Source organism: Coturnix japonica, chromosome Z (genome assembly GCF_001577835.2).
Source record: "Coturnix japonica isolate 7356 chromosome Z, Coturnix japonica 2.1, whole genome shotgun sequence".
Lineage (NCBI taxonomy): Eukaryota > Metazoa > Chordata > Aves > Galliformes > Phasianidae > Coturnix > Coturnix japonica.
Window position 1 is genome coordinate 46,953,876 of NC_029547.1, and position 12,239 is coordinate 46,966,114.

A 12,239-nucleotide genomic window follows, 5' to 3' on the forward strand; every position below is an offset into this window, starting at 1 on the left:
TCCTCTCCCCTCCTACTCCCCTTTTTTTCCCCCTTCCTTTTCTCTTTATAAATACCCGACTCTTCTGTTTTTCTCCTCGCGTTTTTTTTTGTTGTTTTGTTTTTTGTTTTTAAACTTCTTTTACCCAGGCGGCTCAGTCGCAAAGCCCTCGCGGGAGCAGCCCCATCCCCTGGCCAAACCCTCTAGTTGCTCCCCCTTCCTCTTAAAGGGTCCCGGGCCGGGCGGGGGGTCGCGGGGGGAGGAAGGGGAGGGCGCGGGGCCCGCCGCACCGGGGGCGGGCGATGCGGTGGCGGTGGGGTGGGGGTGTTGGAGATCGCTCAGTCCCGCTCCCCGCCGTCCACATCGCTGCGTTACCCGGCTCCAGCCTTGGCCCGGCCCCGGGGACTGGGACGGTTGCGCCCCCGCCCTCCTCGCCCCGCCCGGAGGATCCGCCGTGCCCCCGGCCCTGCCCTGCCTGCCTTCTGCCGCCTGCCTGCCGCCCTTTAAGAAGTGAGAAATGGAAGTTGCGATCCTTCCGAAGCCTGTTTATTGCCTTTCCGACTTCGGACCGGCTGTAGCACGCGGGAGCCGTTGACTTGTTTCTGCATGGCTGTGTCATCGTACAGTTTGTCCAACGAAACTGTGGACAGTGCGTTTTGCACAAGGGTATGGTCTGTTAAAGACAAAAAAACGTGTAGAAGGGCATCTCACCATCTCTACTTGTGGAATTCACCAGTATTTTCTGTGGAGACTGATATCTAATCCTCCAGAAAGTACATAATAAAGCTGATAATCAAAGCTGACACCTGCCAGGATTGTTATTATTTGTTTAGTTTTTGTTACAAGTGAATTATACTAGTGAACTTTCTTTTCAATTTATTTATGGTAGCATCATTCTAATCATTTTAGTATAATTACTAAGTAACATAGCTTTAGCATGCTCAGGGCTTCTCCCTCCACTGCCACTGAGATGCTGCGTGGAACTTTCCCTCCTGCATCACTCACAGTTGTTTTAATTAAATACCACAGGCCAGGCAGTGGGCAGATTGCTGGCTAACTGTATTGGGCTGTGTGCAGACTCAAGCAGTCTCTGTACCTTCAGCTTTACTTTTAATTTTAAGCACATCTTTTTCAATCCCAGAGATCCAAATCTCTGATCTAGAGTTCATTATAAATGACAAACTTCCCACCAACTCCTAGAGAGCAAAGATTCCTCTCTGCCTTCATTTGGACAGACTGGTCTCACAGTACAAAGCAGTGTCCCCCAGGAGAAGGCAACAAGAGCCAAAATCTTTCATTGTTTTTGCCTTTTATGTTCATTACTGTGTTTTGAACTCGGAAGAGGAGAACGATACCAATTATATATTAAATACATCTTCTTTCCTTAGGTCATGCTGACCATTTAGGAAAAAAAAAAAAAAAAAGCATTATCTGGCAAAGAATATGGCATTTATGCAATATATGGTAGCTGTAATCTCAACTGTTTTATTATTCAGTTTTTACAGGGAGGGAGACTGCTACCTGCCATCTGTCAGCCTGCCAGAAATTCCTATGTCTATCAGAGCAAGAGCTAAGGATGTGACATCTTTCTCCATCGTCTTCTCAGAATATCCAGGCATCAAAGTGAGTTGCCCTCCAGTAAAGCAGTTTTCCAAACAAGTATCACCATTAGCAGACAGGTGTAAAACACGTTGACAATATATTTCTGCCCTACAATGCAGTAAGTGCACCCATGTTTGGTTGTAAGCCCTGCTGACTTTGAAGCCAAATAGCATTCATTCTTAAGAGTGCTCAGATTGAATTGTAGAAAATAAGTCTTCCATGGCACAGGAGATGTGCTGCCAGGCTGATTAGGTACCTTCTGTGTGACTATTTTCAGTTTCTTTCAGTTCTAAGGTGGAAAGTAAGTAGAAACACTTTCTAAAATACACAGCTCATGTGCATACAGACAATGCAGATTAAAATGGTACTTAGCTGTATTTCTGAATTGGTGGGAAGTGCTTTAGTTGTGGTGAACTGCTGATGGAAAATAGCAGAAGAAGGACAGAGAGAATGTTTCAAGGTAATTTATAGTTTCAGTGGTATGTTTCAGTAGAAAGCCACATCCCAGACCTTCTAGCAGAGATCTAAGAGATAAAATTAGTATTTTTATTTAATAATGTTCTGTTCATAGCTTTTCTAGGTTTACCCCATCCCTTGCAAAATGATTTCAGTGTGTGCTTAATGTTAAGGACAAGCTTCTGTACTTTGCACAGAAGAGGTAAACCAAAGCATTCCCCTGAATCAGGGCCTTACGACCTCGGGGCCAAGTAGTGAATTGGGCTGTACTCAAAATTAGCACATTTTTGTCTGTTTCATAACACCATTGATGTTTCACTGGAATCAGTTTCCCAGGCCATAGGAGCAGCTGTATGCAGATAGCTGAGACATAAGAGGTGAGAGGCTCCTAGAGTATGTCCTGCTGACAAGTCTGTAGAGGACGGCCCAGAGCTCTTGCATCCTCGTGCATGTGCAGCACAGCATGGATACAAAACGGGCACTTCTGAAGGGCCTCTAGAGCTTATATGTGTGCTTTTGGTATCTAATATTAACTAGCAATATGAAAGAAAGCCACTTAGTGCAGCCAAACACATCCAGTCTTGAGCAAAAGAAGCTACAAAAGAGATCTGCACAGATTTTGGGGCACAGTATATTCAAACCCTTCTAACAGGCTGGTCAGCTATGATTCACAGCCTGACTAGCAGGGTTAGAGTGAGTTTGGATTCAGCATACATTTTAATCACCATGAAAGATAAAGTTAGGATTTCTCACAATTTAAACTATGAACAGATATCATAAAGCAGATAATAGAGGAGGCAAAGGATCTTTCTTTGTTGAATTGAGGAAAAAGCAGCCTACTTTATCTGCATTTGAAAATTCGTTTACAAGTATTGATGTCCACATCAGAAATTCAGAAACACAGATCCCCATTTACGCCCAGAGAAAAAAATGGGCTAGTGAACATTGTAGTATGTTACTGTATGAAAGTGTTATGTCAGGTGGAAGGGAAATATGAAGAATACATTACAAAGTTAAGTGGTTACACATAGTGATCAGGCATAATCAGCCAGAAGCCAAAAATAAAGAGTAGAGAGCAGAGTTCTTTTCTCTAAACACATCTTAATAAAAGAAAGGTCAATTTGAATGGAGAGCAAGCTGAACAAAAATAAATCTCGTGGGCACTGACAGGAGGTGAAGAGAAAGTACATGCTGAACAGCAATAGGCCTCAGCCCTTCAGAGATACAGCAGAGGGTCATTTAAGGCCAGGCTAGAAAGAGTTAAAGGACAGTTTGCAAACCCCTTTCCCTAATTTGAAAGTATTTTTATAAGCATGCAATCACAAAATTATCTATTTAGAAAATGAGAATAAGGAAGAGTTTAAAAGATGACTATATGGTGTTAACAGAATAGAATGAATGTACTGAATTATTCAGATATTAATTCATAACATTGGGAGGAAAAACCAAAAATATATTTAAAAAAAAGCATAATGTAGTGAAATCTAGTAAATAGAGAAGCCATATTTAATGCAAATAGAAAATACTGGGTTTAAGGAGCACTTCAAAGGGGTGACAGAATCACACTGTCATCATAAGGCAGTCAGGGAAGCTGAAGCAGAGCACACCTCCGTGGTAAAGCTCAAGTGGTATGAGTGAACTTGACTGATTTCCCATCACCAGAAGGAATGTCCCATTTTTTTGTTGAATTACCCAATCAACTGATGGTTTGGTGCTTGCACCACGGCTGTATTATGAAATTGCACCCAGAAGAGAGAGAGGTTCTAGAACTGGCTTTTTTTGGCTGGAAAGGGAAATGCTGTCCCCGAAGGGTGATTTTGCTCTCTCCTTGGGAAACACAGCTCTGTGCATGGCCATCAGCCCTTCTAGCTGAAAAACAACTGATTTGGCAATGGAGAGGATGGGTGCTGTGCTCTGTCAGATCTTTCCCCTTTCTCAAGCCCTTTCCTGGGTCAGAAGGGAGATGCAGGAGCAGTCAGCCCTGGAAACTCCAGGTGGATCTCAATGGTGTGTACATAGCCATCCATCCAGAAAGCACAAGGAAGTCTGATCCTCCCAGGGGAGATCCATAGTGTGCAAAATGTTCTATTTACGTAGATAGATGTCCTATGTCTTCCAGGAAATATGAGGAGAAGCTGCCTGCAGAATAACTGAAGAAAATCTAAAATGAGTAGAAACGTGTTGAATTCAGCTTGTCTGCTAAATTAGCATGATTTTTTTTTTTTCCCCAGGATGTCTTGGGGAAAAAAGCTATCTTACTTTTTTATGACTGTAATTAAAGATTTCTGCAAAGAAGGAAGAAATTATCTGAGTGAAAACACTTATTTTGTCCTCATTTTCTAATTGGCTCTGAAAAATGTTAGCATAGCTGTCAGAAAGGAAGACATAGTGTAGGCAAGGCTCTAATTAGATATAAAATGTAATCGTAGCATTGTGCAGTGTGCCCTTTTTTTTTTTTTTATAAACAGATAAATATGTAGTGAATATCTCCCCACGCTTAATAAGCCAAAAACAGACTCAGAGAACGTGATGGAAGTGAAGCTTTTAGCACAAGAGAAACCACATGAATCATGGAATCTGTAAGAATGGAAAAGTTCTCTAAGATCACGAAGTCCCACCATCAGCCTATCCCCACCATGCCCACTAACCACATCTCTCAGTGAGACATTCACATATTCACACATCCCATCCAGGGACGGTGGCTCCATCAACTCCCTGGACAGCCTTTGCCACTGCCTTGTTCTATTTCCAAGAAATTCTTCCTGCTATCCAACCTGAACCTCCCCTGGTGCAACTTGAGGCCATTCCCTCTTAGCCCGCTACTGTTAACTGGGAGAAGAGGCCAACCTCCACCTCACCATGACCACCCTTCAGGGACTTGTAGAGAACAATAAGGTCACCCCTGAGCCTTCTCTTCTCCAGACTGAACAATCCCAGCTCCCTCAGCTGTTCCTCATATAGCCTGTGCTCCAGACCCCTAACAGCTTTGTTGCCCTTCTCTGAACATGCACCAGGACCTCAAAGTCTTCCTTGTAGTGAGGGGCACTGAACACAGTACTTGAGGTGCAGCTTCAGCAGTGCTGAGTACAGAGGAAGGATTGCCTCCCTTATCCTTCTGGTACGCTATAACTGATACAAGCCAGAATGCCATTGGCCTCCTTGGCTACCTGGGAGCATTGTTCATGGTTTATATTCAACCAGCTATCAACTACCACCTCTATGTACTTTTCTACCACACTGCTTCCCAGCCAGTCTACCCCAAGCCTGTTGCATTGCATGGGGTTATTGTGATTAAAGTGCAAAATATGGCACTTGATCACATTGAAACTCATGCAGTCAACCTCAGCCCAGCAATCCCACCTATCCAGATCCTTCTGTAGAGCCTTCCTACCTCAGGCAGGTAAACACTTCCTCCCATCTTGGTGTTGTCTTCAAACTTCCTGAGGGTGCACTCAATTCCCTAGTTCAGATCATCAATGAAGATATTAAACTGGGCTGGCCGCAATACTGACCACTGGAGATCATCACTCGTGGCCAGTTGCCAGCTGGAGTTAACAGGAATTTGTTACCAGCTTCACTGGGGCTGGGATTTTTCTTGCAGTGGTGGTGGTGAGGTCAGCCAATTTGTACCGTCAGTGAATTCCTCTGTATGAGCAAATTCAGTCAGGCCTGACTTCTGAGAAACTACCAGTGATCCTCTTGGGTTATTTGCTATATAGTCAAGCACAATAAATCGCGATCCCTGCTTCAGGGCAGAGAAAGCTCAGATCCTGCAAGGAATTACATAGTTTTCTTCACATACTGCAAAATGTCCCAGGAAGATAAAAGAAACAGTATAGTGAAAATGTTTCATGTGGTTTGGGGTTAGCCTTGCTCTTCCTTGGGAGATCATATAGCTGGATATGAGCCTGTCAGTGATTTTCCTCTATGCAATTGTGAAGATATTTATTTATGACAGCCCATCAATGCAGCAGAGCTGAAATTAAATTTTAAATCCAGCTTTATTTTCTTTGGTAAATTTTTAAAAGTCAGAACTTGAGTTAGTTTCAGCCATCTGGGAACTTCAGTTTCTCATCAGTAAAAAAAAAAAAAGCAAAAAAAAAAAGCAACCAACCAAATACAAAAACAATGAACAGATTAATACACTTTCTACTTTCTCTAAGAAACAGAACAACTCTGTCTTGACATACAGGGCATGTAATTTTTAATTCTGAATTTATGTGCTGAAGTATCATTGCAGAGTGAGGGTGGTAATAATTGCCCTTCAGTCATAGCACCTGTTTGTAGTTTTTTTTTCTTGAGGATCTAAAAGAGTACCCGACCCTTATCAGGAAGGGTGACAAGTTCTTCAGGGTCTGCTGTGCAACATGCTTAGCTAGTATGGATCTGAATTTGCACTCTCTCCACTGGCAGCTCTGTCCATAACTTTATTGATCTCTTAATCCTATGTTGAAGGTGTGCTCAAATGGAGTTCCAGTTATCTCTCCAATGACTACCATGGTGACACAAGTTTTTAAATCACCTTGGTGTCTTTCAAGCTAATGAGTTGTCAGGAACAAGAAAGTAGCAGCAGCACGTAGGCTTTCACACTTCCTAGTGAGATTATGGGTAGAAAAGCTGCCTTTTGACACAGGAAAGCAGGATGGCCTGTGGATCTCATCTAGCCTCTCCCTACAGCCAGGCAGAAACACTTGTCAAATATATGAATAATACAAACAGTTGTCAAATAGATGAATAATACAAGAAGGTCCAAAAGAGGTCTTCCCTGAATTTCAGACCTCCTTGTCTCTGCATTGAGAAATTGAGATAGCTGCCAAACACAGCCTCATTCTCCCAGTGTCACTGAATATTTGCTTTTATCGGTGACAGGAGCCCACCCACAGGCTTATTTCATGTGTTTTCATGAAACTGCATACAAAGAGTCAGAGATACCTTCCTGACTCAGACTGCACTGGATTGCATCCTAAACACATATGTCTATGGAAGCCAAATCAGCAGAAGATACAAAGGTAGCTTTTAAAGAGCATTTGGTACTTACTCCAGTCTTCTCTCTCTTATGCCTATAGTCACCTGCAGAAAAAAGAGACTTGGGATGATGTAGCTCTGCAGCCTGATGTGCTGGGTGGCAGCCCTGTCTATGGCAGGGAGTTGGGTCCCTTCCAACCCAAACTCTTCTGTGATTCTAAGATTCTATGAAATGTGCTCTTGTAGAATTGCAGTTCTTCATGAGGAAAAGGGATTCATACTAAAATGACCATCTTGCACTTTAGGACTAGGGCACAAAAGCTTTCCTATCTCTCACAAAACCTGTGGTTCAAGAACATGGCTCATAAACTCACCCCCAAACTGATGTGCATTCTGCAGTCTTGCTGCCCCAGCTCTGTTTCCAGTCTTTTCATTGCCACTACTTTTTGCATCATGAGATACCTGCTTTCCTGAACTGAGCCTTCAGAGGAGAAGCTTTCTGCCTGTTTGCACTTATCATGCCCCTAAGACACTTTGCTAATAAGGACTTCTTTCCCCAAGCATCTTGCCAGAATACAACTCAGGCATGTCAGGACTTACTGCAAAATCACTTCTGGTCTTATGCTGGTTGTGTGAAGCCCACTAAATTGGCTGCTCAAAGGCATGGCTTAGCTGCAAACTGTCTAAGTGATAGTGGATATGGGAGCATCAGTTTTATACTGAAAAGGCTTCCTTTACTATGTAATTTCATCCTTCAGCTTTTCATAGATTAGTCAACATCTCCAATTAAGAAAATCACTTCTTAAAAAGCACCGTACATTTAGGCGGCTTGACAGTAGGGCCATGGAGGGTGAGTATGGTGCCTCAGGGTGAGATATGGGAAGATGCCACTGCTCTGTTTTTGATGCTGATTTCTAGGTCTTTCCAGATAGAAGGAGGGTGACTTAGTCCCTGGCATCTCCCATGATGGATTTATATCTGAAGTGGTGATGTCAGAAACATACATGCTGATTTGAGAGGTAGCAGTTCCCAGCCTGTGCTAAAAAAAAAAAAGAAAAAAAGAAAAGCATCCTAGCGTCCTGCAAGGAAGTTCCCTATTAAAAAACAGCCTGCAAGGAAACTCATCACACAGCTAGCATGTCTGTAACCATAGCTGTGAAAGGGCAACACTTCCTCACCATCTGCTCTTCCTGCATTGGCACAGTAAGCTCCCGGCTATGTCTGAAAATGGCCCACAGGCTGTAACCCTAAACGTAGGGAGGAGATTGCACTTCCACATGCATGTGGCCCTGGGTGCCCATAAATTAAACATCTCCTCTCAATGGAGCTGAGAGGGCTGACTATCTGTGTTTCCTGCAGAGCTCAGGCCCGTGTTGATTCAACATACTTGCTCAGAATTTTTCTTCCCCAGCTTTTGTGTGAGATGGCAGCAGTGCAGGTATGAAAGGTACCGGAGTACCTTTCCTAAACAATGCTGTTAATCCTTGGCAAAATCCCAGAGAGGGAAATAGGATGGTTTACGCTCTGCTTACTGAGATTCTCTCCATAGCTCCAGGGGACACAGTTATATTTTGTGACTTCTTGCCCTATGTACAGGTCAAGTTCTCGTGGCTTTAGTGCACCCTCCTTACAGCTCAGTCCCTACCCATAGGCCAGCTCTGTGCTGGACTCCACAGTATTAATGAGTCTGCCCTCTCTGCCCCTCTGTATGGAACTTTGCAAGGTAGGGATGAAAACTTAACATGGGCTGGCACCTTGTTTGCTAATCATAAGACACCCAGAGCATGCTTTATTCTCCAGAAGGGTTGAAATTCATTCGTCCTCACACACTGTGACATATATAGGTGCCAGGTTGCATATCTGTGTCCACACGGCAGCGCACTGAAGCACCCATTCTGCTTCTAATCCTGCATCTGCTATGTGTGCTCTTTTTTGATGTTCAGGGTCATGGAGCCAAGCTGAGTAAGGATGAGGTGACTGCAAGGGTTTACTGTTACTGACTAGTATTGGGTTTAACCCTGAAAGCAGCTAAGCACCACACAGCTCTAGGCTTACTTCCATGGGATGGGGGAAATAATTGGGGAAAAAAAAAAAAAAAAGGAAATAAAACTCATGGGTTGAGATTAAGACTATTTATTAATACATAAAAGGAAGAAAGAGAAATAATAGTAATGAAAACTATATACCAATAAATAAATAAATAAATACAAACCAAGTGGTGCACAAGGATTTGTTCATCATCTGTCTACCAATGCCCAGCCAGTCTCCAAGACACAGCTGTCAGCTCAGCCAAATCCCCACTCCTTTTCAAGCTCTTTTTTCATGATGTCATATGGTATGGATTATCCCTTTGGCCAGTTTGGGTCAGCTGGCCTGGTTATGTCCTCTCCCAGCTCCTGCCCTCAATCCCTTCACTGGCAGGGCAGTACAAGAAGCTCAGAAACTGAAATATCCCTTGCTCTGTGCAGCACTGCTCAGCAACAACTAAAACATCTGTGTGCTATGAACATTGTTTTTCTCCTAAAACCAAAAGTTAGCATCATACCTGACACTATGAAGAAAATTGATTTTGTCCAGCTAAAACCAGGACACACTGCAGTCAAGAAATGCTGGTATATTTATGGCAACTGCCACTGTCTCAAATGCTATTAGAGAAAGCAGAAAAGAAATTTTGGACTCAGACTTGCTTGTGTTAGGTGCCATGGAGACAACGTGCCCTCAGAACTGGGGGGAGAGAGGATGGTAGTGTTTCCCTGGAGATTTAGGACCGGATCCAAGATTTGTGTCTTTAAATACAATAAATAGCTGCTTCTACAGTAAACTCACTGAGATATTATCAAAAGACGGAATGTTCCATTTACAACCAATAGTAAGGAATATACAGAAAATTTCTGCTCTAGTTTCACATTGTGCTTCAGTAAACAAGTCATGTTACCCAGATAACCAGCTCAAAAGTCTTTGCACCTAAACGTTTGCTTTTTAAATCTAGCTGCATCACCGGATGAGATGGAAGAGATCATCTCTCCTGCAAATAGTGCACCTGTAATCAACACTGTTGAATTACAGCCTGATCCATTTCTGTACTGAAATCTTTCCCCTAGGCAGGCCAGCTTAGCTTACATTGTCCTTTTAAAGTCATTACGCAAAGTCACAAATGCAACTTATTTTTAAAAGGCTGTTTTTGATTTACTTATTATTTACTAAATCAGGAGTAAATCCAGAAGAGTAAACACCCTTTGGTTCTTTCATACAAAAATTCCCACATCTTATTCAATATTCTGGTTGTATTACTCCTCTTCTGTCAGCTGAATTAGTTCCTACTGTTAAAGGCCCATCACTACACTGCCCTGCAAGAAGAAAGGCTTATGGTATTGGAAATCTAATGGCAACTATGCTTTCTCAGCTGTTCATGGCACGCTGCTCACTGAAGTAGTGGAAAGCATGTGTCCAGTTTTACTGAGTTTTTCACGAGGGATTTGATGCAAACTGCTGCCTTCAAAGCTCTACAGATGCTCTACCTACCACCTCCCTCTCTTTTATGACTTCTCCAAAACAAGGGTTGTGCCTTTCTGGATGCCTTGAATGCTCCTTCATTCAGCTGAGATATTGTGCAGAGCTCCTTTCACCCTGCATGGTCGCTTTCTCTGAACTGGAGTTTACTGCTGAACCTTTTACCATGCTTCATCGACTTCAGAACTTGCACTCTCATCAAAGTAAGACCACTAATTTTTACCCCACAGACTGCCTGAAACTTTCACCTGTACAAGAAAAATCTCACCACACTTCACACTTCAAGCCAACCTAGCCATGAAGTGGAAGGAACAGGTCCCTTGCAGCTCACACAGCTTTCACTAAAGCTGGTACACCCATTTCCTTCAGTAAAGACAAGGACTGAGAAAAAAACCTTCTGGTTTCAGGCAAAAGTCTTAAGCTGAGAGGAATCATCTTCTGGCATTGTCTTTTTGTCTGCACTGTGTACAAAGTAACCCAGCGGCTCACGCTTGCGCAAGATTAATTTTTGTCTGTTAAAAGTTGGGCCAGAGACTCTCTGCTTCATATATCTGAGTCTTCCATTGTCTTCCCATCATTTTGCAGTGCTCTCTAAAATGACAACAAATTTCACACATCTATAAATGGCTGCACCTCCACCATAGCTGCAGCTCTACAACATGACTGACACAGATGAGAACAACAGAGGTCAGTCCCACAGGAACCAGAGGGGACACAGAACATCCATGCCACAGTGGCCATCTCAGTGGTAAGAGGGCATTTCTTCAGCCAGTCACAATGCTGCTTTTATGCATCTAAACATTTATTATAGCCATAAAGCCTCTGCTAACTTTGAGGTATGGGTTTTTTTTTTTAGAGACGTGTTTAACTACAAACAGTGAGAATATAAGATCTCATGCAGGGCTTTGCTGTGCAACTGGTTATGCACAGTGGCCTCAGAATCCCAGACTGACTCCATGTCTGCAAAAGGAAGAAGACCACTCAGAAATGGCATTCGTATCTCCTGTAGCAGGTTCTCTGAGGTCTTTGAGACAGCTTCAGAAACTCCACATCTTCAGACATTTTGCACTGTTCTTGCCAGTGCATGAGAATACATTGGTGGTGGCAGCGAAGATCCCAAAAGCTCTCACAGAACCAAGTCCATTTTCTACAATTAGCAAACCATCCCAGTAATAATAGTGTTTTTTGCTTCCTGGGCTATGTGCTTAAAGCAGTGAGGGCATTGTCCAGAGAGGCATAGGAAAACTATCCCTATCAGCACATGTAGAGAATGAATCATCCAGTAAAAAGGGCTGTTTGCAGGGGTTAGCATCAAAAAATTCCTCCAAAATCAAGTGACTCACAAAATCAAGATCTATGATATCCTGTTGTAATCTTCATTTTTTTATTTTTTTATATCCAACTACGTGTTAACTGAACTCTATGCCATTATTCTTTAGGTTAGTTAGAGGTATCATTTTAAAATCCATCCAGACCACTGCACTGCTGTTTGCTACCAGCAGCTGTGCAAGCATCTGGAGCACATTTCCTTTGTGGAAAGGAAAAGTTCTTGCTGGCTTTGCATGTTGTTTATGTCACAGAATTACCTAGTTCTGAAAGAACAAACCAAATCTCTGCTTGAGTTTCAAGTATAAAAGATTGTAAAAGACTGCTACTACTTTTGATTGCTTGGGGACATTTCAGCTTGTGTTCTTCTTCTACTCATAGGTGATATATTAGATCCGATA